The sequence below is a fragment of the Rhinatrema bivittatum genome, chromosome 1, assembly GCF_901001135.1.
Source record: "Rhinatrema bivittatum chromosome 1, aRhiBiv1.1, whole genome shotgun sequence".
Classification (NCBI taxonomy): Eukaryota; Metazoa; Chordata; class Amphibia; order Gymnophiona; family Rhinatrematidae; genus Rhinatrema; species Rhinatrema bivittatum.
Genome location: NC_042615.1, coordinates 709,892,590 through 709,920,354, shown reverse-complemented (window position 1 = coordinate 709,920,354; position 27,765 = coordinate 709,892,590). Strand labels below are relative to the sequence as shown.

The window sequence follows — 27,765 nt, the reverse complement described above, 5'->3', positions numbered from 1 at the left end:
ATGTCCCCATCAACAACAGTAGAAGCTGACTTAGCCTGCTTTCGCCTTATACGTCCCCAACAATATCATTGGAGCTTCACTCCTCCTGCTTCCTCCTGCTTCCTCCTTATACATCCCCAACAGAGAGACCTGACTCAACCTGCTTCCTCCTTACACGCCCCCAACAACAACACTGGGCTTCACTCTTGCTCCCTCCTTACATGTTCCCAACAAAAACAGTGGGACCTGACTCAGCCTGCTTCCGCCTTACACATCCCCAACAACAACACTCCGGCTTTACTCCTCCTGATTTCTCCTTACACATCCCCAACATCAACACTAGGTTCTGAAATTACAGGGCTCTGGCAGCACATCCAGTAGTAGCCTTCCAGTTCCATACTCCAACACAACCACAGAGTGCTTGCCATATTCCAAGCACTGTCACTGAAGCACAACTCTACTTTTCTATAACTGCTTGCCTCCAAGCACCAAGGCTCGATCATCACTCCACTGAGTCCCTCTGCCTACTTACCCTCAAGCACCACAGCCAGATCAAGACTCCACTGCCTGCTGAGCCCCAAACCCCACAGCTGAGACATGACTCCACAGAGCTCCTCTGCCTTTATTTTCTCCAAATGCCACCACTGAAGCATGACTCCACAGAATTCCTCTGCTTTCTTTTCCCCAAATGCCACCTCAGAGGCATGACTTCACAGAGCTCCTTGGCTTTCTTTATCCCAAAAATCACTGAGGCATGACTCCACTATCTTCCCTTGCCTGCTTCACCCCAAACAGTTGTTGAGCTGAAGCAGCAATAGAGGCAGAGGATCTCAGTGGAGTCATGCCCAGTGGTGGTAATTGTGGCAAAGTAGGCAGGGGAAGTAGGTGGAATCATGCCTCAGTGGTGACATTTGGGAAAGAATTGTATAATACCCTGCAAACAGCTAAATAATTGTCACTGCCATGGCATCAAAGCTTTGAATATAACCAGTGAATACTCTGGTATTAACGTTTGTTTATATGAATATGCAGACCCCCAAACATTCAGCAACAAACCCCATACCTTTTTGTTGATTTCAAATTGGAGTGACTTGCATCCTTAGTGACATTTGGGAAATGCCACCACTGAGGCAAGACTGCTCTGACTTCACCTGCTTGCTTTGCCCTGAACAGTTGTAGAGGTGAAGCAGGCAGGGGAAGTCAGTAGAATAATGTCTCAGTGGTGGCATTTGGCAAATGTTTGGCAAATGCAGAACAACATGCTCCACCATATCAATTAAGGCCCGATGTATACTGCATAAACTTGTCTTGCTGTAACAATGACCACTGTGGCCTGATACTTCCAGCTGCAGCATGCCTTACTCAAACACATTACTTCACTTTAATAGTTTTCATCCATATTGTTTGAAAATTAATCAGCTAGTGGGTCAATTTTTGCATTTACAGTGGTTGTGCTCCACTAAAAATGAATTTATGCTTCAGGCCGAATATTTGTTTAGAAGATTATTGACACAGGGTTATCCATGCAAGCTCATTAAATGAGCCTTCAAATGGGCTAAACATGCAAAAAGACAATGGTTACTATTGGATAGTGTGACTAATGATGAAGCAAGTCCTATAGTTTGTGTGCTGAAATATTCTACAAAATCTGCAGCAGTAGCCTCTTTTATTGACCACTATTGGCCTATATTGCAATCATATTCAATCTTTTATGAAAAACCTTTAATTGCTTATAGTTGCAGCAAGAATATTGGTGATTATAAGAACATAAGAACATGCCATACTGGGTCAGACCAAGGGTCCATCAAGCCCAGCATCCTGTTTCCAACAGTGGCCAATCCAGGCCATAAGAACCTGGCAAGTACCCAAAAACTAAGTCTATTCCATGTTACCATTGCTAGTAATAGCGGTGGTTATTATCTAAGTCAGCTTAATTAATAGCAGGTAATGGACTTCTCCTCCAAGAACTTATCCAGTCCTTTTTTAAACACAGCTATACTAACTGCACTAACCACATCTTCTTTCAACAAATTCCAGAGTTTAATTGTGCGTTAAGTGAAAAAGAACTTTCTCCTATTAGTTTTAAATGTGCCACATTCTAACTTCATGGCATGCCCCTTAGTCTTTCTATTATCCGAAAGAGTAAAAAACCGATTCACATCTACCTGTTCTAGACCTCTCATGATTTTAAACACCTCTATCATATCCCCCCTCAGCTTTCTTTTCTCCAAGCTGAAAAGCCCTAACCTCTTTATTCTTTCCTCATAGGGGAGCTGTTCCATTCCCTTTATCATTTTGGTCGCCCTTCTCTGCACCTTCTCCATCGCAATTCTATCTTTTCTGAGATGCGGCGAGCAGAATTGTACACAGTATTCAAGGTGCAGTCTCACCATGGAGCGATAGAGAGGCATTATGACATTTTCCGTTTTATTCAACATTCCCTTTCTAATAATTCTCAACATTCTGTTTGCTTTTTTGACTGCCACAGCACACTGAACCGACGATTTCAAGATGTTATCCACTATGACGCCTAGATCTCTTTCTTAGGTAGTAGCACCTAATATGGAACCTAACATCGTGTAACTATAGCAAGGGTTATTTTTCCCTATGTGCAACACCTTGCATTTGTTCATATTAAATTTCATCTGCCATTTGGATGCCAATCTTCCAGTCTTGCAAGGTCCTCCTTAATGTATCACAATCCACTTGTGATTTAACTACTCTGAATAATTTTGTATCATCCGCAAATTTGATAACCTCACTCGTCGAATTCCTTTCCAGATCATTTATAAATATATTGAAAAGTGAGGGTCCCAATACAGATCCCTGAGGTACTCCACTGCCCACACCCTTCCACTGAAAAAATTGACCATTTAATCCTACTCTCTGTTTCCTGTCTTTTAACCAGTTTGTAATCCACGAAAGGACATTGCCTCCTATCCCATGACTTTTTAGTTTTCTTAGAAGCCTCTCATGAGGGACTTTGTCAAACGCCTTCTGAAAATCCAAATACACTACATCTACCTGTTCACCTTTATCCACATGTTTATTAACCCCTTCAAAAAAATGAAGCATTTTATTAGGCAAGACTTCCCTTGGGTAAATCAATGTTGACTGTGTTCCATTAAACCATGTCTTTCTATGTGCTCTATGATTTTGATCTTTAGAATAGTTTCCACTATTTTTCCTGGCACTGAAGTCAGGCTCACTGGTCTATAGTTTCCCAGATCACCCCTGGAGCCCTTTTTAAGTATTGGGGTTACATTGGCCACCCTCCAGTCTTCAGGTTCAATGGATGATTTTAATGATAGGTTACAAATTTTAACTAATAGATCAGAAATTTCATTTTTTAGTTCCTTTAGTACCCTAGGATGCATACCATCCTGTCCAGGTGATTTGCTACTCTTTAATCTAGCCTACTACATCTTCCCTGTTCACAGAGATTTGGTTTAGTTTGTCTGACTCATCGCCCTTGAAAACCATCTCTGGAACTGGTATCTCCCCAACATCCTCATTAGTAAACACGGAAGCAAAGAATTCATTTAGTCTTTCTGCAATGGCCTTATCTTTCCTAAGATCCCCTTTAACCCCTCGGTCATCTAATCGTCCAACTGACTCCCTCACCAACTCCCTCACGGGTTTCTTGCCATGATGGAATACATCTGGGATAATTTTGCAAAGGGGTTCATTTGCCCCTCTACCTCCCCTGCTGGCTCAGGGTTCTTTTTCGTCACAAAAAAGGTCTGATCCTTAAGACAGTGTATCGATTGCCAGGGTCTGAATGCGATCACCCTCAAGGACAAGTACCCTCTGCCCTTGATATCCGAATTGTTTGATTGACTACATGGAGCTTCTATCTTCACCAAGTTAGACTTACGTGGAGCCTATAACTTCATGCGTATTTGCCCTGATGACATCTGGAAGACTGCTTTCAACACCAGGGATGGGCATTATGAATATTTAGTGATGCCTTTTGGCCTTTGTAATGAACCCGCAGTTTTCCAGCCAATGATTAATGAAATCTTCAGAGACCTCTTATACATCAAAGCTGTGGCATACCTGGATGACATTCTTGTCTTCTCCAAAGCCCTGGCTACGCACTGTACCGATGTTCGTACTGTATTTCAATGTGTTCAGGAGAACCATCTGTTCGCAAAATTGGATAGGTGCCTGTTTGAAAAATCCAGCTTGCCTTTTCTTGGGTATTTAATTTCCCAACAAGGGCTTTCGATGGATCCTGAGAAACAAAGGATTCCAAAACTAGCCCCAAACCATGGGCCTGAAGGCACTTCAATGTTTTCTAGGATTTACGAATTACTACCGTCACTTTATACCACACTGCTCTACGTTGGCGGCTCCTCTCACAGCTTTAACCTGTAAGGGTCAAGATACCCGAAACTGGACCCCGGAGGCTGTCTCCTCCTTTCATCGCCTCAAAGAGGCTTTCCTAGCAGGATCCTGTCTCCATATCCAGACACCAATCACCCCTTCATGGTGGAGGTGGATGCCTCCGCGATTGGAGAAGGGGTGGCCCTGAGCCAACAGACCACTTCTGGATCCGTGGTTCTGGGTTCCTTCTACTTGTGCAAATTCTCTGCTGCCGAACAAAATTATAGCATTGCTGGCTTTGGAAGAATGGTGTGCCTGACTAGAGGGCTCTCAACATAAATTTCCAGTTTTCACAGATCATACAAATCTGGAACACTTGAGCCAAGCCCAATGTCCCAATGCCTGTCAAGCCCGATGGGCTCTGTTCTTTTCCAGATTTAACTTCGAGCTTCGCTACCGCCTATCAGAAAAAAATCTCAGGGCGGACGCTTAATCATGTTCATTTGAACCCGAAGACAAACCTGAAGAACCCGGTCATATCATTGACCCAGCCTGCATTTGTCTTTCAGCTACTCATCCTGTTCCTACGTGGAAAACTGTGGTGCCCTGTCGTCTCCATGAAAGAGTCCTCCGGTGGGCACATGACTCTTAAGTTTGCTGGTCACCCAGGGCGAATGCGCACCTTAGCGCTGCTCCAGTGGTTCTTCTGGTGGCCCACCATGGTCTCTGACGCTAAAGTGTATGTCGATTCCTGCAGTACCTGCGCTCACCAGAAACCCTCGGTTGTGTAACCTTGGCGTTTTAATCCAGCCTCTTCCAGCTCCCGAAGAACTGTGGGACACATCTTTCCACGGGTTTCATCGTGGATTTGCCACCATCTAAAGGCCACACAGTCATATGGGATACAATTGACAGATTTTCCAAAATGGCCAATTTCGTCCCACTATCGGGCCTACCATCTGCAACCAAAATGGAATGCCTGTTCTTTCGACACATCTTCCGACTACACGGATTACCCAAGGACACTGTTTCTGACAGAGGCCCACAATTCATCGCCAGAAACTGGTGCTCTCTTTGTAAAAGGTTTGGCATTAACATCAGTTTAACAACAGCTTATCATCCTCAAGCCAACGGGCAAGCCGAGCATACAAATCGCTCCTTGAAGGCCTTCCTCTGCACATATGTAAATGACCATCAGGACAATTGGTCGGAGCTTCTTCCTTGGGCAGAGTTCTCCCACATTGCCACCCTTGTTCATCGTCTATGGGAAACACCCTTGACCACCACTATCCATACCATTGTCAGTGCCTTCTCCTGCTGCGCAAGCCAATGTCGATTCCCTCAAGGCACTTTGGAATCAGACGAATCTTTGCTTACGCCAGGCTGCTTCCCAGGCCAAGAGATCTGCTGACAGCCATCGACGCTCGGCTCCTGAGTTCCTTCCTGGCATGAAAGTCTGGTTAAGCACCCATTATATTTGACTCAAGTTACCTTCTCAGAGGTTTGCACCAAGGTATATTGGACCTTTTCCAATTATTCGTTGTGTCGGACCAGTGATTTACCAACTCCGGCTGCTGCCTTCATTGGGAATCCACAATACATTCCACGTATCACTCTTAAAACCTGTGGTCCTATCCTTGGCTTCACAAAAGGCTCCAGCAAATTCTCCGCTGGTCGCAGAGACTGACACCACTTATCAGGTCCACAAAGTCCTTGACGTCAACCTCCTCTCCTGGGAGGGTTATGGCCCTGAAGAAAATTCATGGGAGCCAGCCTGTAACATCCTGCATAAGAAATTCCTCCTCCAGTTTCATCATGCCCATCCGGGCAAACCCAGAGCTCCAAGGGAGGGCTGTTATGCTCGCCGGCCGCAGTAGACCCGAGGCTCGGCTCCCTTACCTCTTTCAAAGTAATACAGTGCCTGGTCCCTTGACTCTTGCGGCAGTGGGCTGCCAGCTTCATCCTCGGGCTGCCCCTGGTGCCTCCAGCTCTGCTACTGCTCCCAGCCCTCCGCGTCAGGCCTCTCTGTGTGTCCCGCAGAGAGACGCCATTCCGATCAATGCTGTGCGCACAACCAGACCTTAAGTAGGACCCGCGGCAGGAACCTAGCCGCAGGCCCAGGTTGATGACGTCAGCGGAGCTCTGGTATATAAAGCCGGGCCCCGCTACCTCAGATTGCCTTTGCAACAGGTCCCCTCGTTTGTCAAGTGCTTGTTGCTTGTACTGTTCCTGGTTCCTGATCCTGAGTATCCTCGTTCCTGTTTCCTCGTTCCTGTGTTCCTGTTCCTTCGTCTTCCCTTTGGACTGCTGACCTGCTTTGACCTCTGCATTGCCCGACTATTCCGTTGCCTCTCTCCAGCCCCAGACCTCTGCATTTCCTGACTACTCCATTGCCTCTCTCCAGGCCCGGACCTCTGCATTGCATGACTACTCCGTTGCCTCTCTCCAGCCCTGGATTTCTGCTTCGTCTGACCATCCACTTGCTTCTCTCATCATCCAGACCTCAGCCTTGCTTGCCACCACTTCCAGATTGATGCCAGCCCTGAATCCAGCTTTCTCAATGACGCCTCTTCAGTCCTTGTCCTGGATGTGGCTTATTCAGGCTTCGGCCTGCTCTTGCTCGGGCGCCTCCGGTCTGACTGTGTTCCTATTGGCACCCGAGTCTCTGGGACTCCTCCTCGTCCAGTATGGACTGATACCCACCTGTTGCTGCCTCTGGGCTGACATCGATCCATCCATCAATGACCACAGATGGAGGCCACCTTGGTCCAGCCAGTCCTGGCACCCAAAGGCTGAACCCGCGGGGAACGAGGGCTGGTATTGGTGAAGCACCAGCCAGCCTCCATCCATCAGCCATCTCTGCCTGCCAACGGTGGGGAGCCATAGGATCCCTCCTATGGGTAGCATCAACCCGACCTCAGCCCAAGGATCCACTTCCGGCGAAACAATGCCATTCTTCCTCTTCTCACCTCAGCCCTCAAGGTACACCTTGGGGGTTTTTGACTACATTTATTTATGATTTGCTCTTCTCCTATTCTTTCAACTTTTAATAATCACCAGTCTCATTGCTGCTGTGGCCACTCCAACAAGTCTTCATACCTAAGGGTCTTTCTTCGACTGCTCTGGTTGGATTTTTGGTTCTTTCCAAATCCCTTTCCCTATGATAATGGCCTACTCTTAATCTTGTCCTGTCCATCTGTAGCTTTGTTTTCTTTATGCACTGATCCTCAGGCCCATCATACCACTCTAGGTACTACTTTGTCCCTCCCGGCTGCATTTGTCTTTTATTGCCATTATTTCTCTTCCTGCCTTAGCCCTCAAAGTATACCATGTGAGTTTCTTGGCTACTCTTCTTGTTTCAGTGCTTTGTTCCTATTATTAGAAAGGGAATTATTAGAAAGGGAATGGTGAATAAAATGGAAAATGTCAAAATGCCTCTGTATCTCGCCATGGTAAGACTACACCTTGAATACTGTGTACAATTCTGGTCGCCGCATCTCAGAAAAGATATAATTGCGATGGAGAAGGTACAGAGAAGGGCTCCCCTATGAGAAAAGACTAAAGAGGTTAGGACTTTTCAGCTTGGAGAAGAGACGGCTGAGGGGGATATGATAGAGGTGTTTAAAATCATGAGAGGTCTAGAACGGGTAGATGTGAATCATTGTTTTACTCTTTCTGATAATAGAAAGACTAGGGGGAACTCAATGAAGTTAGCATGTGGCACATTTAAAACTAATCGGAGAAAGTTCTTTTTCACTCAACGTACAATTAAACTCTGGAATTTGTTCCCAGAAGATGTGGTTAGTGCAGTTAGTATAGCTGTTTAAAAAAGGATTGGATAAGGTCTTGGAGGAGAAGTCCATTACCTGCTATTAATTAAGTTGACTTAGATAATAACCACCGCTATTACTAGCAAGGGTAACATGGAATAGACTTAGTTTTTGTGTACTTGCCAGGTTCATATGGCCTGGATTGGCCACTGTTGGAAACAGGATTCTGGGCTTGATGGACCCTTGGTCTGACCCAGCATGGCATGTTCTTATGTTCTAATGTACTAAACACCAATACTGCTGCTTCCACCACTGCTCTAAGTCAGCCCTCATACCTTAGGGTGCTTGCTCCACTGCTCCATCTGGCTTCTTGCTGCTTTCCAAATCCCCTTCCCCTATTATACTATCTGACTCTTGATCTTGCACTAGCCAATCTATGCTTTACACAGGCCTTACCTACCCAGTTATCTATCATTAATGGTTTCATGCCCTCTTGGTCATTTTCTTCAAAATTCATTCCTTTATGATTCTTTTAATTATTGGCCTCATCTCATATTTAGCCTTTGATGCTGCACCCAGAAGTGCTGCACCCAGCACCAGAACCACACCCTCCATGATGACTGCTTCTGAGGTAACAGAGGCAGTATTTCAAATAACTGATTCAGAAGGTGACTCATATCCAGGATATCCTGAATCACATAATGTTTAACAGTTAATGGTTCAAGGGCATTTGGTGCCACTGGTCAGTAATATCATAGCCTCCATTGAAAACTAGCTTCAAGCCAAATAGCTAGCTCCTTCACCTAATGATGCATATGGAAATGATATCAGGCTTCTTCCAGGGATTTTATCTGGTTTCTCCCTGCCTAAGCTTATTACCAATTTTTTTTTGTGCCCTTTGCCCTTCTCTTGGAGTCTTGGGGTGTTTTTGCTACTCTGGGTGGCTGCTCTTTGCCTCTTATGATGCTTTAGAATCTTTATGCTACTCTTTCAGTTGATTTGACCTTCTATTAATGTCTTAGGGAGTTGTATGCCTCTTATGCTGCTTTGTTCACCCTTCATGGTACCTTGAGCTCTTTATTCCACACTTTGTGCCACTTTGCCCCTCTCGTACAACCTTGGGGGGGGGGGGGGGGTTCATTCCTCTGTTGTTAGTACCTTTTGCCCCTCTTTTGTAGCCTTGGGGTGATCTGTATATTCTTGCTGTTTTTAGTGTCTTGGAGAACTCCTGCCACTGCTGGTACCATTTTGCCCCATTGAAGATCTTTGGGCTCTTTGGTGCCACGATGACATAGTTTTAATACTTTAACATGCCTTCCTCCTTTTGATAATGTATGCCCATCTGTTCCATTAAAAATGGTTAGACAAGTCCAATTTGGGAACCCAGAATAAGTTGCATTGCTTCCCTCTTTGTCTGTAATGGTAAATGAATGAAGAACTAAATGTAAATGAACAAAGCAAATTATTTTTTTATTTGAACTAAACCAAACAAATGACTATAATCTATAAAATAAATAGCTGGGTTTAAAAAAGGTTTGGAGAAGTTCTTGGAGGAGAAGTCCATTAACTGCTATTAATCACGTTGACATAGGGAACAGCTACTGCATCAGTAGCATGGGATCTACTTAGTGTTTGGGTACTTGCCAGGTACTTGTAGGCTGGATTGGCCACTGTTGGAAACAGGATGCTGGGCTAGATGGACCCTTGGTCTGACCCAAGGGTCCATCTAGCCCAAATGATTAAACACAAATATTTTGACTCTGCACATGCCTAATATATGCTTTTTGTCTCCATAAAAAGTATCTCTGAGATAGAGTAAACAGACTATACAATACACAATCTAATGTGCTCCTACTACTTTATACATAACCTTCAGTGAATGTCCAATAACAGACTGTAGAACAGAATCAGTTAAAAGAATTGGCTAATGTTTCTGTAAAATCTTGTTTTATTATATAAGCCTATTACAAGTATTAACAGAGCTAACAACATATTTTCTTTCCTAGTGTCACTTGCTTTTCCATTCTGTTAGCATCAACTCATTGTAGTCCCAAAACTGGGACTTACTTGACAGACATCCAGAAGCATCAACATAATCAAAATAGTTTGTATAAATTTTTCTAAACCTGATAGATTGATGTGGATGGATAGACTAGATAGGCCATATGGTCTTTTAGTTTTTTTGTCATCATGTTTCTAAATCGTTCCTTTGGAATATTGCTAATAAGATAACTTGGATGCCAGCTATCAGCTCTCAAATATAAATTACAAACCTTTTCCTTACAGAAAATATTCATGCTAAGATGTCCATCTTCATTAACAATAAGAGCAATATCCTAAAAAAGTGACTGTCATATTGCAAAATGAAACACAAGCTGCAGTCATTGAAAGAAACTCCTGAACAAAACTAATTTAAATGTTCAATGTCACCATGCCAAATAATTTAGATAATTTACATATATCTCTTACAAAGTATGATATTGCCATGCAGGTAGATAACAATAAATATGGTAATGTTCCCACCAAACAACAAAAAGGTATGGAATGCTGCATATCCTCAAAGATAAATGACTGTCAAAAAGAAAACAGTTTTTAGTGGTTCAAGATTAAAGGATCTCCAAAAGAAATACAATCAACATTCATTTTGATGGCTTTTTCTGGAATAAGACATGGGAGGAAAGGGAGAAAAATGGATGGAGGGAAGAGCAAAGGAAAGCCAGACGGAAAGCAGGAGAGATAGGAGGAGATGATTCAAAACTGGGAAAACACAAAAGAAGCATTATTAGTCATGCCACAAGTCTCTTTCTCAGTGCTCAGATTCCCCACTCTCCTCTCCTGAAACTTTAGGTATGCTGCTACTCCTGCCCCACTTTTCTCCCCTTTCATATATGGGCCTAGAGCTTGAAAAATCTACTGTCTTCCTATGGTGAGTTGGCTCTTGTCACTTTCTCTTGTGGCCCTGCAGCATAGAAGATGCCATGAACTCCATGTGCAAAAAGAAGAAATGACAAGGAGCTGTCCTGCCACAGGAAGAAAGTGGAATTTACAAGCACTGGAACCAGACATGGAGATGGGGTTATAGAAAGTAGAGCAGGTGGAAAACTGCCTCAGGAAAGAGCAGGACCTATGAGTTCTGCAAAAGGAGGTCAAGGAGCTTTATGGTCCATGAGGACCTGGGGGAGGACCGATAAAGAATGGTAGGGGAAGATGCTCCAAGATATGCATGGGGGAAGGAACTGTGAGGTCCACCACAGAGGTGGAAAAAGAGAAACATGGCTCACTTATCCTCCACCTGGGTGGAGGGTAAGGGAGCCATGAGGTCATGAGGTCAACAGGTGGACTGGGTGGATAGAGGGAATCATGAGATTTATAGAGATTGGGGAGGAAAGGAGGGAGGTGAGTGGGGAGAAGGAGCTATGAGAAACACAGAGTGACTGGGGTTGGTGAGAGTGTCATAAGGTTCACTTCTTTTCCAGAAAATGAAGAAGGGATTGAGGGAGAGAGAAGCTGAATTGAACTGGCTGAGTAAGAGAGAGAATCGGGGATCCAGCTAAGGGTAGAGAAAGGTGATAGAAAGGACCAAGGATTTAACTGGAGGGTGGGAGGCATAAAGGCACTAGGTTTCAAGCTGGCAGGGGGATGAGAAAAGTAGAAAGAACACCCACAGGTTAAAGGTGGAAAGGGTTAGGGATAGAAACCATCTGCATACAGAATGGGAAAAGGAATATAGGAATGGATAAAATGGATAAAATGGAAAAAGAATGAGCGAGAGCTGGAGGAAGACAAATATGAGGTGATAATGCAGGAGGAAGGAGTGGGAAAGAATGCAGGGGAGAACACAGCACAAATGGAAGTGTGCTGGAGAAAGGGTAAGAGGTAACAATGCTCAGAAGGATGGCGGGGAGGTCTCAAGAGGAATGCAGGGGTGGGAGAGTACAGAGGGTACGAGCATGCAGGAAAGAGACACAGAGGATAGAACAATAGGCAGGTGGGGAAAAGCGTGAAGGAGAAAAGGCTAGATGTGAATACAGGAATAAGAGGAAAGGGCACATGGAGAGAAAACATAAGATAGTAGGGATGTGAATCGTGTGCCCTATCGTCTTAACGATCAAAATCGTTTGTCAGGAGAAGAAAATCGTGTTTGGCATGATTTTTTAGTTAAAAAATCGTTAAAAATCGTTTTTTTCCGTTAGTGCGCACTAACTCCCAGTTAGTGCGCACTAACTGAAAATGATACAATTTGACACTTTTCAGGTCAGTTAAGGTCAGTTTAGGAATGAATATATATTCCTATTGGCTGCCCTCTTATTTATTCATGTTACCAAGGTTCCCACTGACAGTATATGGGGGATGGGAAATGGAAACAGTTGGTAGCTTGACAAAAAAAAGTAATGTGATCAGTCAATGTGACTAGAACTTGTGCCCTAACCCTGATACCAGGGGTGTTGTGATCTTCCTGCACACAGTGCCCTAACCCTGGCACCAGGGGTGTTGTGATCTTCATGTACACAGTGCCCTATCCCTATTAATACCAGGAGTGTTGTGATCTTCCTGCACACAGTGCCCTAACCTGGCACCAGGGGGGTTGTGATCTTCATGTACACAGTGCCCTATCCCTATTAATACCAGGAGTGTTGTGATCTTCCTGCACATAGTGCCCTATCCCTATTAATACCAGGAGTGTTGTGATCTTCCTGCACACAGTGCCCTAACCCTGACACCAGGGGTGTTGTGATCTTCCTGCACACAGTGCCTTAACCCTGGCACCAGGGGTGTTGTGATCTTCATGTACACAGTGCCCTATCCCTATTAATACCAGGAGTGTTGTGATCTTCCTGCACACAGTGCCCTAACCCTGGCACCAGGGGTGTTGTGATCTTCATGTACACAGTGCCCTATCCCTATTAATTCCAGGAGTGTTGTGATCTTCCTGCACACAGTGCCCTATCCCTATTAATACCAGGAGTGTTGTGATCTTCCTGCACACAGTGCCCTATCCCTCTTAATACCAGGGGTGTTGTGATCTTCCTGCACACAGTGCCCTAACCCTGACACCAGGGGTGTTGTGATCTTCCTGCATGCAGTGCCCTATCCCGCCTGCATTACTAGTGAGAGGCTGGCTTCACAGACAGGGGGGAGCTTCCTGACCCTCACTCCTCCCCTCCCCCATGTCCCAGCCAGTGAATGGTGTGTGGGTGAGGGGGGGGGGGAGGATGGTGAGGCTGAAACAGCTCCTTCCCTGCATTACTAGTGAGAGGCTGGCTTCACAGACAGGGGGGAGCTGCCTGACCCTCACTCCTCCCCTCCCCCATGTCCCAGCCAGTCGCACATGCTCAGTGCTGTTCCCCCTCACCAAGCTGGAGTCAATGTGTGCAGGAAAGGAGACCTGCCTTTTCCCCAGCTGGAGTCAGTGTGTGCAGTAAAGGAGATCTGCCTTGTCCACAAGCTGGAGTCAATGTGTGCAGGAAAGGAGACCTGCCTTTTCCCCAAGCTGGAGTCAATGTGCTGTAAAGGAGACCTGTCTTATCCCCAGGCTGGAGTCAGTGTGTGCAGAAAAGGTGACCTGCCTTTTCCCCAAGCTGGAATCAATGTGTGCAGTAAAGGAGACCTGCCTTTTCCACATGCTGGAGTCAATGTGTGCAGTAAAGGAGATTTGTCTTTTCCACAGCTGGAGTCAGTGTGTGCAGTAAAGGAGACCTGCCTTGTCCCCAAGCTGGAGTCAGTGTGTGCAGTAAAGGAGATCTACCTTGTCCCCAAGCTGGAGTCAATGAGCTGTAAAGGAGACCTGCCTTTTCCCCAAGCTGGAGTCAATGTGTGCAGGAAAGGAGACCTGCCTTGTACCCAAGCTGGAGTCAATGGGTACAGTAAAGGAGACCTGCCTTGTCCCCAAGCTGGAGTCAGTGTGTGCAGTAAAGGAGATCTACCTTGTCCCCAAGCTGGAGTCAATGTGCTGTAAAGGAGACCTGCCTTTTCCCCAAGCTGGAGTCAATGTGTGCAGGAAAGGAGACCTGCCTTTTCCACAAGCTGGAGTCAATGTGTGGAGTAAAGGAGACCTGCCTTTTCCACATGCTGGAGTCAATGTGGGCAGTAAAGGAGATTTGCCTTTTCCACAGCTGGAGTCAGTGTGTGCAGTAAAGGAGACCTGCCTTGTCCCCAAGCTGGAGTCAGTGTGTGCAGTAAAGGAGATCTACCTTGTCCCCAAGCTGGAGTCAATGTGCTGTAAAGGAGACCTGCCTTTTCCCCAAGCTGGAGTTAATGTGCTGTAAAGGAGACCTGCCTTTTCCCCAAGCTGGAGTCAATGTGTGCAGGAAAGGAGACCTGCCTTTTCCCCAGCTGGAGTCAGTGTGTGGAGTAAAGGAGACCTGCCTTTTCCACATGCTGGAGTCAATGTGTGCAGTAAAGGAGATTTGCCTTTTCCACAGCTGGAGTCAGTGTGTGCAGTAAAGGAGACCTGTCTTATCCCCAGGCTGGAGTCAGTGTGTGCAGAAAAGGTGACCTGCCTTTTCCCAAGCTGGAATCAATGTGTGCAGTAGAGATGTGAATCGTGTCAACGATCGATTTCGGCTGGGAGGGGGAGGGAATCGTATCGTCGCCATTTGGGTTTTTAAAATATCGTTAAAATCGTTAAAATCGTGAACCGGCACACTAAAACACCCTAAAACCCACCCCGACCCTTTAAAATAAATCCCCCACCCTCCCGAACCCCCCCAAAATGCCTTAAATTAACTGGGGGTCCAGCGGGGGTCCGGAACGACCTCCTGCAATCGAAACATGTTGTCTTCAGCCAGCGCCATTTTGCGCCGCCATTTTGCAAAATGGCGGTGCAAAATGGCGCCGGCTGTAGACAACACGACGTCACAAAGGAGATCGCTCCCGGACCCCCGCTGGACCCCCAGGGACTTTTGGCCAGCTTGGAGGGGCCTCCTGACCCCCACAAGACTTGCCAAAAGTCCAGCGGGGGTCCGGGAATGACCTCCTGCACTCGAATCGTGTTGCCATACGGCCGGCGCCATTTTGCAGTACGGAAATATGGCCAATTGGCCATACGGCCGGCGCCATTTTGCCTCCAGGACAGACCGTAACATCTGCTCGTGATTAGAGGGTCTTACATAAGAATTTTTGGCGTTAGTGTGCTATATTAATAAGAGACCAGTACATTGGTTGTTTTGTTTGTTAAGATCAGAGTACGCCATCTGACAACCTAAGAGAGTTGCATGGCCCTTAGTGTGATGATTGTCCCCAATCATTAAGAGGGAAATAATGAAGATGTGGGTTATTTGTTAATTTCTGCTTTAGGAGAAAGCTACCTCATGTTAACAAGTAACTGGAACAAGAAGACCTGAACAGAATGCAGAATGGGAATGCAGAATGGGAATGCAGAGTAAATGTGAAGATGAGAAAGGCGCCGAGAATGTCAAAAAGTTACTGTGTAAGCAGAGAATGTGTGATGTCTGAGAGATGCGTTAGGGAAATGTACCAGCAATGTAAGAGAATATGAGAGCCATGTTTAACAGCCTAAAAGAGGGTAATGCAAATTTAAAACAATTCCACGTTACTCCCATAAGGAAATACAATCTCATTCTTTCGGTTTCCACTATCTTGATTTCTTTGTATAAGATTTGGTTAGCCCACCACTAGGATGGGTAATTCCGGGCAACCTAAGACAACCGGATACAGGCTATTTGGTATGAAGAATTAGTAGTGTTAATTCTTCAAGAGGGGAATGATAATAACCTGGATTAAATAATTAAATAATGAAATTAATGGAACAGTTTTGCACAAGAGAAAGAATGTATTTTGTCTTTATGAGCAGGAAAGGCAACCTTGGGTGAGGAACAGAAGCAGTTTGTGTAGAGAACTGTCTCCAGCTCAAAGCCTAGCTACTGAACACGGAATGGGGGGAGTATACCATATAACAGTACTTTGACATCATTAGTTTAGGTAAAGGTTCAGTAGTTTTCCATTCCAAATAAGGGAGGCTTCCGAGTATGGGAAAAAAAAAAGAACAAACGTTGTCAGCAATATTGGTATATAAGGATGTAATGTGTAGCTTAGAATCTGAGCAGGCTTTGGTAGTTTGTCACGATTAGACGCTCCAAGCCACTCCCAAGAAACTTGTATCTTTCTTGTATTCTTCTTCTGGCTTTTCTTTGCTTTCCATAATAAAGAGTATTATTGAGTAATATAAAGGCTGTGAGTGTTTTCTATAACAAGCCAGCCCGCGCAGCGAAATCCCTGAGTGCTACAAGCCTCAGGCACTAAATTGAGAACTCTTGTGAGGTAAGAAAGGTAACAACTAAAAAAGGTCCCTGCCCTGGGTGTGAGGCAGGTAAGGAGCTTGGAAGTCACTGAGACACCCGCCCTCGGGACTTCAACAATAGACAAGGTATATAGGTGACCTTTGAGTGATCAATAGGGAAGAGACTGAACTATAGCTTGAAATGCATGCTACACGGTTAAAAAAAACCCCCACATAATTCTTGGGGGTCATTCATACAGTGAGGTGGTGCCAGGAACTGATGTACTGGTCTCAATGCAATGGACACACTAGTGGGAGGTGTCTCCTCTGGAGGCAGAAGTGGTGTGAAGGCGGGGAGGGGAGGAGTCGGGGTGGCAAGGAGGTGTACGCGGTGTTAACTTTGCTCGTGGCGATACGGTAATGACTGTTATCGTCGCAAATAGCACACCAAATAGCACCACCTTTCACAGTGGCGCTATTGGGTGTGAAAGCCGGCAGCGATAACACCGCGGTGGTGTGATCGCTGATGGCTTTCTCAGGCCCGCCCCCCTTCGCACCCCACCCCCATTACCGCTGGATTCTCTGTGAGAATGGAAAATCCAGGCCAAAGTTATGATCTCTTAATGCAGGATTATATTTGTCTCACAATTTCTTTATTGTATTGAGACACAATAAATATTGATGCTAATAAAGTTATCTTTGAATTCTCAGCTAAGTAATTTGTCCTCAGACATATACAATGCATTTTTTTTATGATGTTTACCTTATATTGGCATAGGTAAAGCCATTTTTGTTTGACAATGTTATACTATTATATCTTTTATTTCACCCTTTGCTTACTTTTCTTATTTTGTTTTAACGGATACTGATGGAGATCTTGCTTTCTAGTTAAACATTACTCAAATATCTTACAGGATAGGTCCTATTTACCTATTCATTTAATTCTCATTTATTTTTAAGTTGGCATCAAAATTATTTAAAAACATGGGGCCAGATTTTCGAATCCTCGCCGGATTTTATAACATGCCGCTGCGCGCATGTTATAAAATCCGGGGTTGGCGCATGCAAGGGGGTGCACACTTGTGCACCTTGTGTGCACCGAGCTCTAGGGGAGCCCTTATGGCTTTCCCCATTCCCTCTGAGGCGGCTCTTGACTTGACTGGCCTGACTTGACTTTCCTTCTGCCCCCCCCACCTTCCCTTCCCTTTCCTTTCCCTATCTAACCCACCCCCCAGCTCTACCTAAATCCCCCCCCCCCCCCCTGCCTTTATTTCTTTCTTTATGCCTGCCTCTGGGCAGGCGTAAGTTGCGTGAGCCGGCACAACTGCTCTGCCGGAGGCCTCGGTCCCGCCCCTGCCCCGCCCCAGCCCGCCCACTCCCCAAGCATTTTTTCAAGCCCTGGGACATACGCGCATCCCGGGGCTTGTGCGTGTCGCCGAGCCTATGCAAAATAGGCTTGGCGCACGCAGCAAGGTTTTAAAAGGGTTATGCATGTATATTACGCACGTAACCCTTTTAAAATCTGCCCCATGGTATTTACTTTTAATTTCTTAGTGGGAAACTATTTCTTTGTTTATTTGGTGCAGCCTATCCATGTCTCATTAGCAACATGTATGCTATTTCCTAAGTACTGGTTTGTAGTTAAGTGGTTGTTTACTTATTTTAGAGTATTGCTTAGGTCTGACTCACCATTAATAGTGGTAATTTGTATTTTATCGTATTCTGTTTCAAGGAAACTCTCAGTAAATGGATCATTATATTATGTTTTTATCATTTAGTCTTTTCTTTGATTTATGGTTGTTAGGTTAAAACTACTCTTATTGAATGTCAAAGGTCTAAATAACCCCATTAAAAGGGAAAAGATATTGTTTTATTTGAAAGAAAAAAATGCTGATACAATTTTTTGTCAAGAAACACATTTATCTTCCAAAGAAGCTTTAAATTAAATGATATGGGTTTTCAAATTTTAGCTCTCTCTCCAGCTTTTGGTAAAAAAAAAAAAAAAATGGCATTCTTATCCTAGCTAAAAGAGACCTTGAGTATCAGAATTTGTTTCAAGAGGCTGATACTGAAGGATAGTATATTTTGATAGTTGTAAATATTGGGGTTAAACAATTAGAACTGTAATATTTAAGCATCCAATTATGATTCACCTCTTTTCTTTAAAAATATTGCTAAAAATTTTAAATAATATGGGGCAGATTTTAAAAGCCCTACGTGCGCCAAGCCTATTTTGAATAGGCCCAGTGATGCACGCAAAGCCCCGGGACGCGCGTATGCCCCGGGAGTTGAAAAAAGGGGCTGGGCATGGATGGTCCGGGGCGGAGGGTGGGGCAAGAGGCCTCCGTAGTGCCACTAGGCCGGGGGATCGCACGCTGGCACTCGACTGGCGCACAACCTATGCCTGGCCGGAGGCAGGCACAACTTGTAAAATAAAGGTTAGGGGGGGGTTAGGTAGGGCTGGGGGGCGAGTTAGGTAGGGGAAGAAAGGGGAAGGTGGGAGGCAGAAGGAAAGTTCCCTCCGAGGCCGCTCTGATTTCAGAGCGGCCTCGGAGGAAACAGGAAAAGCCATCGGGGCTCCCCTAGGGCTCGGCACGCGCAAAGTGCACTAGTGTGCACTAGGGATGTGAATCGTTTTTTGACGATTTAAAAAAATCGTCAGATATTTTTTAAATCGTCATAAATCGTTAGAGTCGTGATACTATAGAAATTCCCCTGATTTATCGTGAAAAATCGTAAATCGGGGGAGGGGGGAGGGTGGGAAAACCGGCACACCAAAACAACCCCTAAACCCACCCCGACTCTTTAAAACAAATCCCCCACCCTCCTGAACCCCCCCAAAATGTTTTAAATTACCTGGTGGTCCAGTGGGGGGGGGGGGTCCCGGTGCGATCTCCCGCTCTTGGGCCATCGGCGCCATTTTGGCTGCCACTAATATAAATGGCGCCGATGACCCAATAAAAAAAAAAACCCACCTGACCCTTTAAAATGACCCCCTTGACTCCCCCCCAAACCTTTTAAAATTACCTGGTGGTCCAGTGGGGGCGCGATCTCCCACTCTCGGGCCATCGGCTGCGTTAATAAAAATGGCGCCGATGGCCCTTTGCCCTTACCCTGTGTCAGGGCAAAGGTAGCGCCGGCACCATTTTGAATATTGGCAATACGGCCTGAGTGCAGGAGATCGCTCCCGGATCCCCGCTGGACCCCCAGGGACTTTTGGCCAGCTTGGGGGGGCCTCCTGACCCCCACAAGACTTGCCAAAAGTCCAGCGGGGGTCCGGGAGCGACTTCCTGCACTCGGGCCGTATTGCCAGTATTCAAAATAGCGCCGGCGCTACCTTTGCCCTGTCACAGGGTAAGGGCAAAGGGCCATTGGCGCCATTTTTATTAACGCAGCCGTTGGCCTTAGAGCCGTTGATCGCTCCCCACGCTCCCGCTGGACCACCAGGTAATTTTAAAACCTTTTTTGGGGGTTCGGGAGGGTGTTTTGATTATCGGATCGGGCGCAGCCGATAATCAGAACTCAAATCGGGCTGGGCGATAAAAATTTTAAGATTTGGATTGGAACCAGAACCAATCAGATTCCGGTTTCGATTCACATCTCTAGTGTGCACCCCCTTGCGTGCGCCGACCCCGGATTTTATAACATGCATGCATGCCCTTTTAAAATCCAGCCCTATATCATGAAAAGTAAACTTGATCTTATGAAACTTAATGATCATCTGAAACTGCAAAATATATGTGTTGAGATATTGCCTGGATCCAAACAAATCTCCAAATTTTATAAACAATTTAATATAATTCTAATCAATTTTCATTATATAAAGAGGATTGCAGAGCTGGGTTGCAGAACTGACATTGTATGCCCCATTTGATGATTGGCAAAAACTTTGGTCCAACTTAAGGTGTATTTCTTCTTCTGCTTCAATTAGTCAGTTTATTTTATTGTTCATTAAGCTATTTGGACTACAATAAAACTAGAAAAAAGTTACAAAAATGGTAATTTAAAATGTTGGTCTTGTGAATCAGATATTGGCACCTTATTCCATTTTTATTTTTCTTCCTAATGTTAATTCCTTTAGGTCTTTGGTATGGGAAAGAATTTGTTAAATTCTTCATATTAAGGTAAAACTTACTTTTCAAATAATTATTTTGAAATCATTAGAAATTAATGCTTCACATTCCATTTATGAGATGAAACATTTAGACGATAATTTTGAAACAGGCACACAGGTCCACATGTGCACACATTTAGCTCTAGCTAAATGTGTGCACCCAAGCATACCCCTGAAGAAGCCTCAGGGTCACCCTCACAGTCACATACCACATGGTTGCGTCCTCTTTCAGCAACTCAAAGGAACTGTTTCTCGGCTAACGGCACTTTAATATGACTTGCTTAATCTTACACACGATGTAAATTTGTATATAATTCTCACCATGTAAGCACTTGCTTTTTCTGCTTACTTGCTCTGCTCTACAGTTAGAATTATTTAACCTATCCTCTTTTTCTCTAACAGCCCAGTTTCACATTCCCTGTTATAATGTAATTTCTTGCTTTCACTTTTAACTGGTTTTCCCCTAGTTCTCTGTAAACCGGTACGATAAGACCTGGTCTTGAGTATCGGTATATTAAAAAAAAAAAAGAATTTAAATAATAAAAATAAATAAATTTGCCAGCTCACATCCTGAGATGCGGCCATTTAATAAAATGCACGCATATATGCACACATGTTATAAAATAGGCTGAGCACGCGAGCATGTGTGTGCAAATCCCGCTTCCACCACATAGGTGGGGGATTTTAAAAGGGGCGTGTGTTCACGCCATGGCCAGTTTCACTTCCCAGTTCACCCAGTTAACGGGTAGGACTTGCCAACTCCCCTAGTTTAAAGGTCTCCCTTTCCCCTGTTAGCTCTGACCCTTAAAACCCCACTGATTAGCCTAGATTTTTTTCTATTTTATTACTTATATGCTACCCATAGTAGTAGTAGTTACGCAGCAGCGGATCATAGAGGGCGCCCATCTCTTGGTCTTCCCCCGCACGCCCATGTCCTGCCCAGACCACACCCATGCCCCATTCCTTTTAAAAAACATTTGACTTGTGTGTGTAGCATGAAATTCGCACATACATTGGCGGCTTACAAAATCCTTGCAGCACATTCTGGCCTGACTTGATCGTGTATCTGCTGGCTGTGGTGCTTGTAGGGCTTTTAAAATTCACCTATTAGATGTTTTATTATCGATTGCTATTAAGCTTATTTTGAATAATTGTAAAAATAATGGGGCATTAGACTTTAATCTTTGGAGGAACACAGTTTTTTTTGTATTCTAAACATTCATTTATAGCTGAAGAACGTAAGGGTACATTATTTAAAACATAAAATGTAGGATCCATTTAATAGATATTTGTCTCAATGATAATGTTTTTTCTTTTATCTTTATTCCTTTCAGTTTAATCATAAAGGAGAAATGCTAAGCTTCTTGAGGAAATCCAGCACAGCCACAAGCAGCAAAATGGTGCAAATATTAAAGAGAACTTAGTTCTGAGTAAGACGCTTATCTTAGCATTTATAAAAGTGAAGTGACTGATATAGCATAGGCTCTTTTTTGACAAAACAGAGGCCTCTGTTGGGGAGACAGAAATTACTTTGGAGTAAAAGGACTTTAATTGTTTGCACAATATAAGCTCTAGTTGAACTTCATTTCATTAAAAGCCTGAAGAGTTTCAATTAGAATAATCCATGGAAAGATTATTTGAATAATTGTTCACTGATTGTTAAATTTTTTAAAAGCTTTTAAAAAATATTTTTTACTTTAATAGTTATCTATGTATATTTAAATAAAAATGTTTTTATCTTTAGTTCATTAGTGCTTCGTACTTATGCTTATACATGTGTATATATTTAGTCACAAACTATAAGGCATACAAATCTTCCTGCTAAAGTGTTCAGTTATTCATTCAGTAGAAATCAAAACAAAATACAAACACAAATGGTACTGAATTATATCAAAACCATATAATAATATAATGTTAATGAAAAACTGAATTTTTAAATTTTAAATTTATTTTTTAATGAAACACAGTATTTTATTCAATTTTACATTTATCTCATATTATTTTTTATTTTCCTAATTATATTTTTTACATTTTTACTCTTGTTCTTTTTTTACTTATTATATTTAACTAACACTATACATAACCAAAATACAATGAACTAATAACATACTAAATAGCATACATGAGTAATTTTACATCTTTATAAAAAAAGTTGTTATGATCCTGAATTATGTCTTTATTGAGCACAAGTCTGTGCCCATGTTCCAGATGAGACCAGCTGCCAAAAGATCCCAAAAGGCTTACACAAACTTAAGAACACCAGCAAGCATTCCAAAAGATGAATAAGATCAAAGATGAAATGCTTAGATGTTAAAATTTCCTCTGACAGTGATTATCAACCACATTTCTCCCTCTTCTTCTCATTGCAGTAATCAACAGCCTCAGCTCTCCCGCACATTTCCCCTACACAGTTCTCCCTCGACAAAGGCACCTCTGTTTCACCACACCAGTGGCTTCCTCAGGAGGTACTAGTGTCATCAATGTTCCCCAAACCTAAACTGTAAAAGACAACAAACAATAATGGCTTCCCCACACATAAAAACTCAAAGGCATAACACCATGTACTGTTAATCCACCTACCAGCATTGTTTCTAGTATAAGCCCAAAGGACTCCTTGAAAAATGGCTGGTCAGATATCGCTTGCCATCATACTTTAGTATTCCTCTAGCTGTGCAAAACTCATCAAAATCTAAAATACATAGGGGTACATTTTAAAAGGTACGCGTGGGCGTCCATGTGCGCGCGCTACCCAGCGCACTCACATGGATGCCCGATTTTATAACATGCGCACGCCGGTGCGCACATGTTATAAAATTGGGGGTCGGCGCGTGCAAGGGGTGTACAATTGTGCACACTGTGTGCGTAGACCCCGCAGTCTTCACCCCTCCCAGGCCGCTCCAATATCGGAGCGGTCTGGGAGGGAACTTCCTAACCCCCTAATCTAACCTTACTACCCCTTCCCCTAACCTATCCCCCCAGCCCTATCCTAAACCCCCCTGGCCTTTGTTTTTCTTCTGCACCTGCTGGCAGCCTGCTGGCACGCGATCCCCCAGCACAGCAGCAAATGGTGGCTGTACTGGGAGTCTCTGAGGCCTCACCCCACCCCACCCCTTCCTGCCCCTTTTTCAAAGCCCCGGGACTTAGACGCGTCCTGGGGCTTTACGCACGTCGCCAGGCCTTTATAAAATAGGCCCGGCGACGTGCGTAACCCCCCCTATGCGTGTAAATCCTATGGATTTACGTGCGAAGGGCTTTGAAAATCTGCCCCATAATATCTTATATAGTGTCACTTAAAATAACTTTAAAATACTAACATAAAAAATCCTTACACTCCCTCTCTATATAAATGTATTTTAATTGTGTTCAAAGAACAAAAGATCATTTATACAGCATAAGTATAAAATGGCTCATCCACACTGAGCTCACTCTCCCCACTACTATTCTTGTGAAGATGTGATGACCTTCGGAGTGAGGAAACTCACGCAAAGATGAGATTTGTGCAATGTCTCTCATCCTAGCTTGGTAAGTTTCCTCACTCCGAAGGTCATCAAATCTTCACAAGAGAGCACTGTTCTGTTGTATGTCTCACTTTGAATGTCAAAGTGGCCCCTAACCCCTGCACTAATACTTAAACCTCACCTCGAGTTACCAGGTGGGCCTCCCATAGAAATATAAATACCTATCTAGTGTGAGGGCATTATGGCTAGTCTCTCTCTCTCTCTCTCTCTCTCTCTTCCCCCCAAGTGGGTATAGGAAGGCCCCAATATGTTCCAAGTGTAAATAAACAACTATTCTCTCTGACAAATTTGCAATGTGACATCATCCCCTCTCAGACATCTCATTTGCTATATAACAAAGAATTGTACTTCTTACACTGTGTGATTCATTTCTAACCAGTACTTCACAGGTGGAAAGTCCAGTTTACATGTCCAGATTCAACTCTAATCTTGATAGATAACTTTGTCTGTCCTATATATATATATTTCCAGCATGGACATAAAATCACATAGACAACCTGGATGGTATTGCAATCAAAATGACCCTTCAAATTATAAGTGATAGGCAAAGATGGATGTTGGAATGTGTCGATCTACAGAGCATTAATGCAAACCACACAGTGAGAGCATCTAAATTTGCCAAATTCATTTGGGTGAACATTATTAATAGGGTGAGGGATGGTAAATAGTATATCTCGAAGGTTTCAACGCCGCAGTCTCACAAATAAAGGCTTCTGTTTGAATACCTCATGTAACTCAAGGATATGCAGTGCTTCAAAATAATATGTTGTATCTTGTCAGACCTATTGGAATAGGGGACTACACAAACTAGTCTCTTGCTCGCTGACCGAGAACTTGATTGCAGCAATAGTTCTCTATTAGCATATAAACCTCTCTTAAATGCTCTTTTAATGACCCTTGAAGGATAACCTCTAGCTAAAAAATGTGCCCACATCAATTATGCTTGCCTCATATATATTCATCCTGAGTAGTACACAGAATTCTCAGTCTTAGAAATTGTCCTATGGGTATCTTGGAATGCAATTTGCTGCGATGGAAACTGTTAAATTGCAGCAAAGTATATTTTTTAGTAGGTTTGGTAAAAATCATAGTGCTCAACCTTTCCTCATGTTTATATACCAACACATCCAAAAAAGATATTTATCTAAAATGATGCTGTTTGGTAAATTGCAAGTTTGATTCCTGGTGTTGATCATGTGTTAAACTCATTTAAGGCAGCTTCAGTCCCTGTTCACACAAAAAAGATATCATCGGTAAATCTTACTCACACACATATAGATGACCAATACTGGGAAATATAAATATGTGTTTTATCAAATTCTGTACCATATAAATTAGCAAACAATGGGGCCATTGTAGCTCCCATTGTTGTATCTCTAATTTGTTTGAAAAACTGTTCATTGAACTTAAAAATGTTTTTCTTTTAAAGCAACAGATGCTAGTTGTCTCACAAACTCACTAAAGCCTTTTGTTTAATTATTTAGCACTAGCATATCTCTAATAATCTGCAGGGCTGCTTCCTGTGGGATGTTAATATACAAGGAAGAGATGTCAGCAGTCACTAAAAGTCATGGTTCCTCCCACACTGGGCTTGCCTGTAAGATCTATATAAATTGGGAAGAGTCCCTAACATATAACTGACACTTGGGAAGATCGGTCATAGAAAAGAATCAACATATTTGGATAAAGATTCCAGCAATGAACCAACCTCAGACACTATTGGATGTCCAGGAGGTCCTCTAAGGCAGTGGTCCCCAATCCTGTCCTGGTGGCCCACCAGCCAGTCGGGTTTTCAGGATATCCATAATGAATATGCATGAGAGAAAATTTGCATGTACTTCCTCTATAACATGCAAATTTTCTCTCATGCATATTCATTGTGGATATCCTGAAAACCCGACTGGCTGGTGGGCCCCCAGGACAGGGTTGGGGACCACCGCTCTAAGGGATTTATGAATTTCTGGTACCAAATAAAATGTGGGAGTTTTTGGCCATGGCTCAAATAAAAGCTCGTATTGTTTAGTAGTGATACATGTTCTCTCTAACCCTATATCTGTATTTCACATGTCTGCAAAGAACTTGTGGGATCCTGTTCTAATGAGAATAAAAACTTTGATCTGCTAGCTGATGCATAGTTTAGGCATCATATTCTGTTTTGTCTATTACATCTGTACCACCTCCCTTATCAGCTAATCTAATGATGATAGAATTCGACCCCAAGGCTAGACAAGCTTGTTATTCTTTTTAAGTGAGATTACATTGTAATGCAAAGTTTACCTTTTCCATTTCAGCTATGTCATGTAATTCTAATTTTTCAAAAGTCTCAAAGGCACCCACCTAGATTTTCAGACTAAACCTTGTTCTGGCAATTGAGGAGTTTGGGTAATCTATAATTGATGGATGAATTTATACATCTATACTCAAGTTTGAAAAGGATCATAATGTGTGGTGGGCCCAAAAGAAAGTCCCTTCTCTAATAACCCGTACTTGCCCTCTGATAAAGAATAGGATGATAAATTATAAACTAATAGTGAATCCACCACTGGGATTGGGTTACTCATCTCTCCCGTGTATACTGTGTCTCCCTTTCTGGTGGTCTTGCTCTTTTGCTTATGAAACCCCTTTCTGTCTCAAATATTGGTTGCTTAAAATTGGATTGTTTAAATTTGGTCCTAAATATTGGTCTGTGTGTAAATCTGTTGGATAAAAAAATCTGAGGAATGTGTTCTATTCTCACTCAACCCTATAGGTATGTTGAAGATACTAATTTCTGATGGGATGTTTTACTTTTTGCTGTGGGATATCATTGTCTGAGGAATCACTTGAAGAGGAATCAAATGTGTGCATTTTTTTCATTGGTCTGGTCTTATCCATCCAGGGATAGACATATCCATGTAGATAATCCTTCTCATTCCTATGAAGCGTTCTTATTTTAGATGATTTCAAATGCTTTCAAAATGTGTCCATGGATTATTGATATGCAGATATCTGGGTAGAGTGTATACCAGCTGGAGAGTTTACTTTAAGCTCTTCAAGCATAGTGTTAACTTCTCCTTGACAATCTGAGATGGAAGCATTAGACGTCTCTATGATCAATAACATTAAATCCTAGGAACATTTGTTAAGGATAGTGTTCCAATGACTAATCAAGAGGACAGACATCAGGAGAGGAAGGGAGGAGAGAGGACAGAAGGAAGGAGGATGAGGGCAGGAGTGCTAGGTGGAAGAGTAGGAGTAGGAACAGCTACAGGAGCAGAGATAGGCAGGAGGGAAAGGATAGGAGAAGGCGGGAGGGAAGAGGATGCGGGCTAGGGATAGACAGAGTGGGCAGAGGGTAAAGGAGTTTATAGAGCAGGGGCAGGTGGGGGAGGAAGGGAGGGGAAAGAGGAGCGGTGGTGAGATTGAGGAAAGGGAGGACACCTCTGTGGAAGCAGAAGTGGTACCCTGTTCTGGCAGCCAGACATCAGGATGCACTCATATGAGGGCTTTGAAGTTTAGTGTGGATCCCTGTGATGAAATGATCATCACAGGGATCCTTAAACATTACACCTTGCTGTTTGGGAACCATGTGGCCAGGACCTGGAGGGCATCCAAGGGCCATATCTAGTACACCATTGCCCAGGATATCTTCAGGCCCAGCGGCTGAAATGGACTGGGGAGCAATGGTCCATAGATACCATGACATAAAGGTACAAGTAAAAACCAAAGTGTCCAACAGGAACAAGTAAATGCGGCAGACTGGATAAGCTGACACTAATGGAGGAGCGCCTCATCCAACGGCTGGGATTGGATGTGTTCAAGGGAATGGTTGAGCGG

The 27,765-nt window shown here is 43.7% G+C and overlaps 1 long non-coding RNA gene across 1 annotated transcript in view; it reads left to right on the top strand.

Moving 5' to 3' along the window:
* The window catches only part of LOC115082072, a 28,711-nt gene extending 6,638 nt beyond the window's left edge, over nucleotides 1-22,073 (top strand). Inside the window, exons 2-3 of the long non-coding RNA XR_003854067.1 lie at nucleotides 20,399-20,441; nucleotides 21,766-22,073. This is a non-coding gene — a long non-coding RNA (uncharacterized LOC115082072). The remainder of the gene's footprint in view (nucleotides 1-20,398; nucleotides 20,442-21,765) is intronic.
* The last annotated feature ends 5,692 nt before the right edge of the window (nucleotides 22,074-27,765 follow it).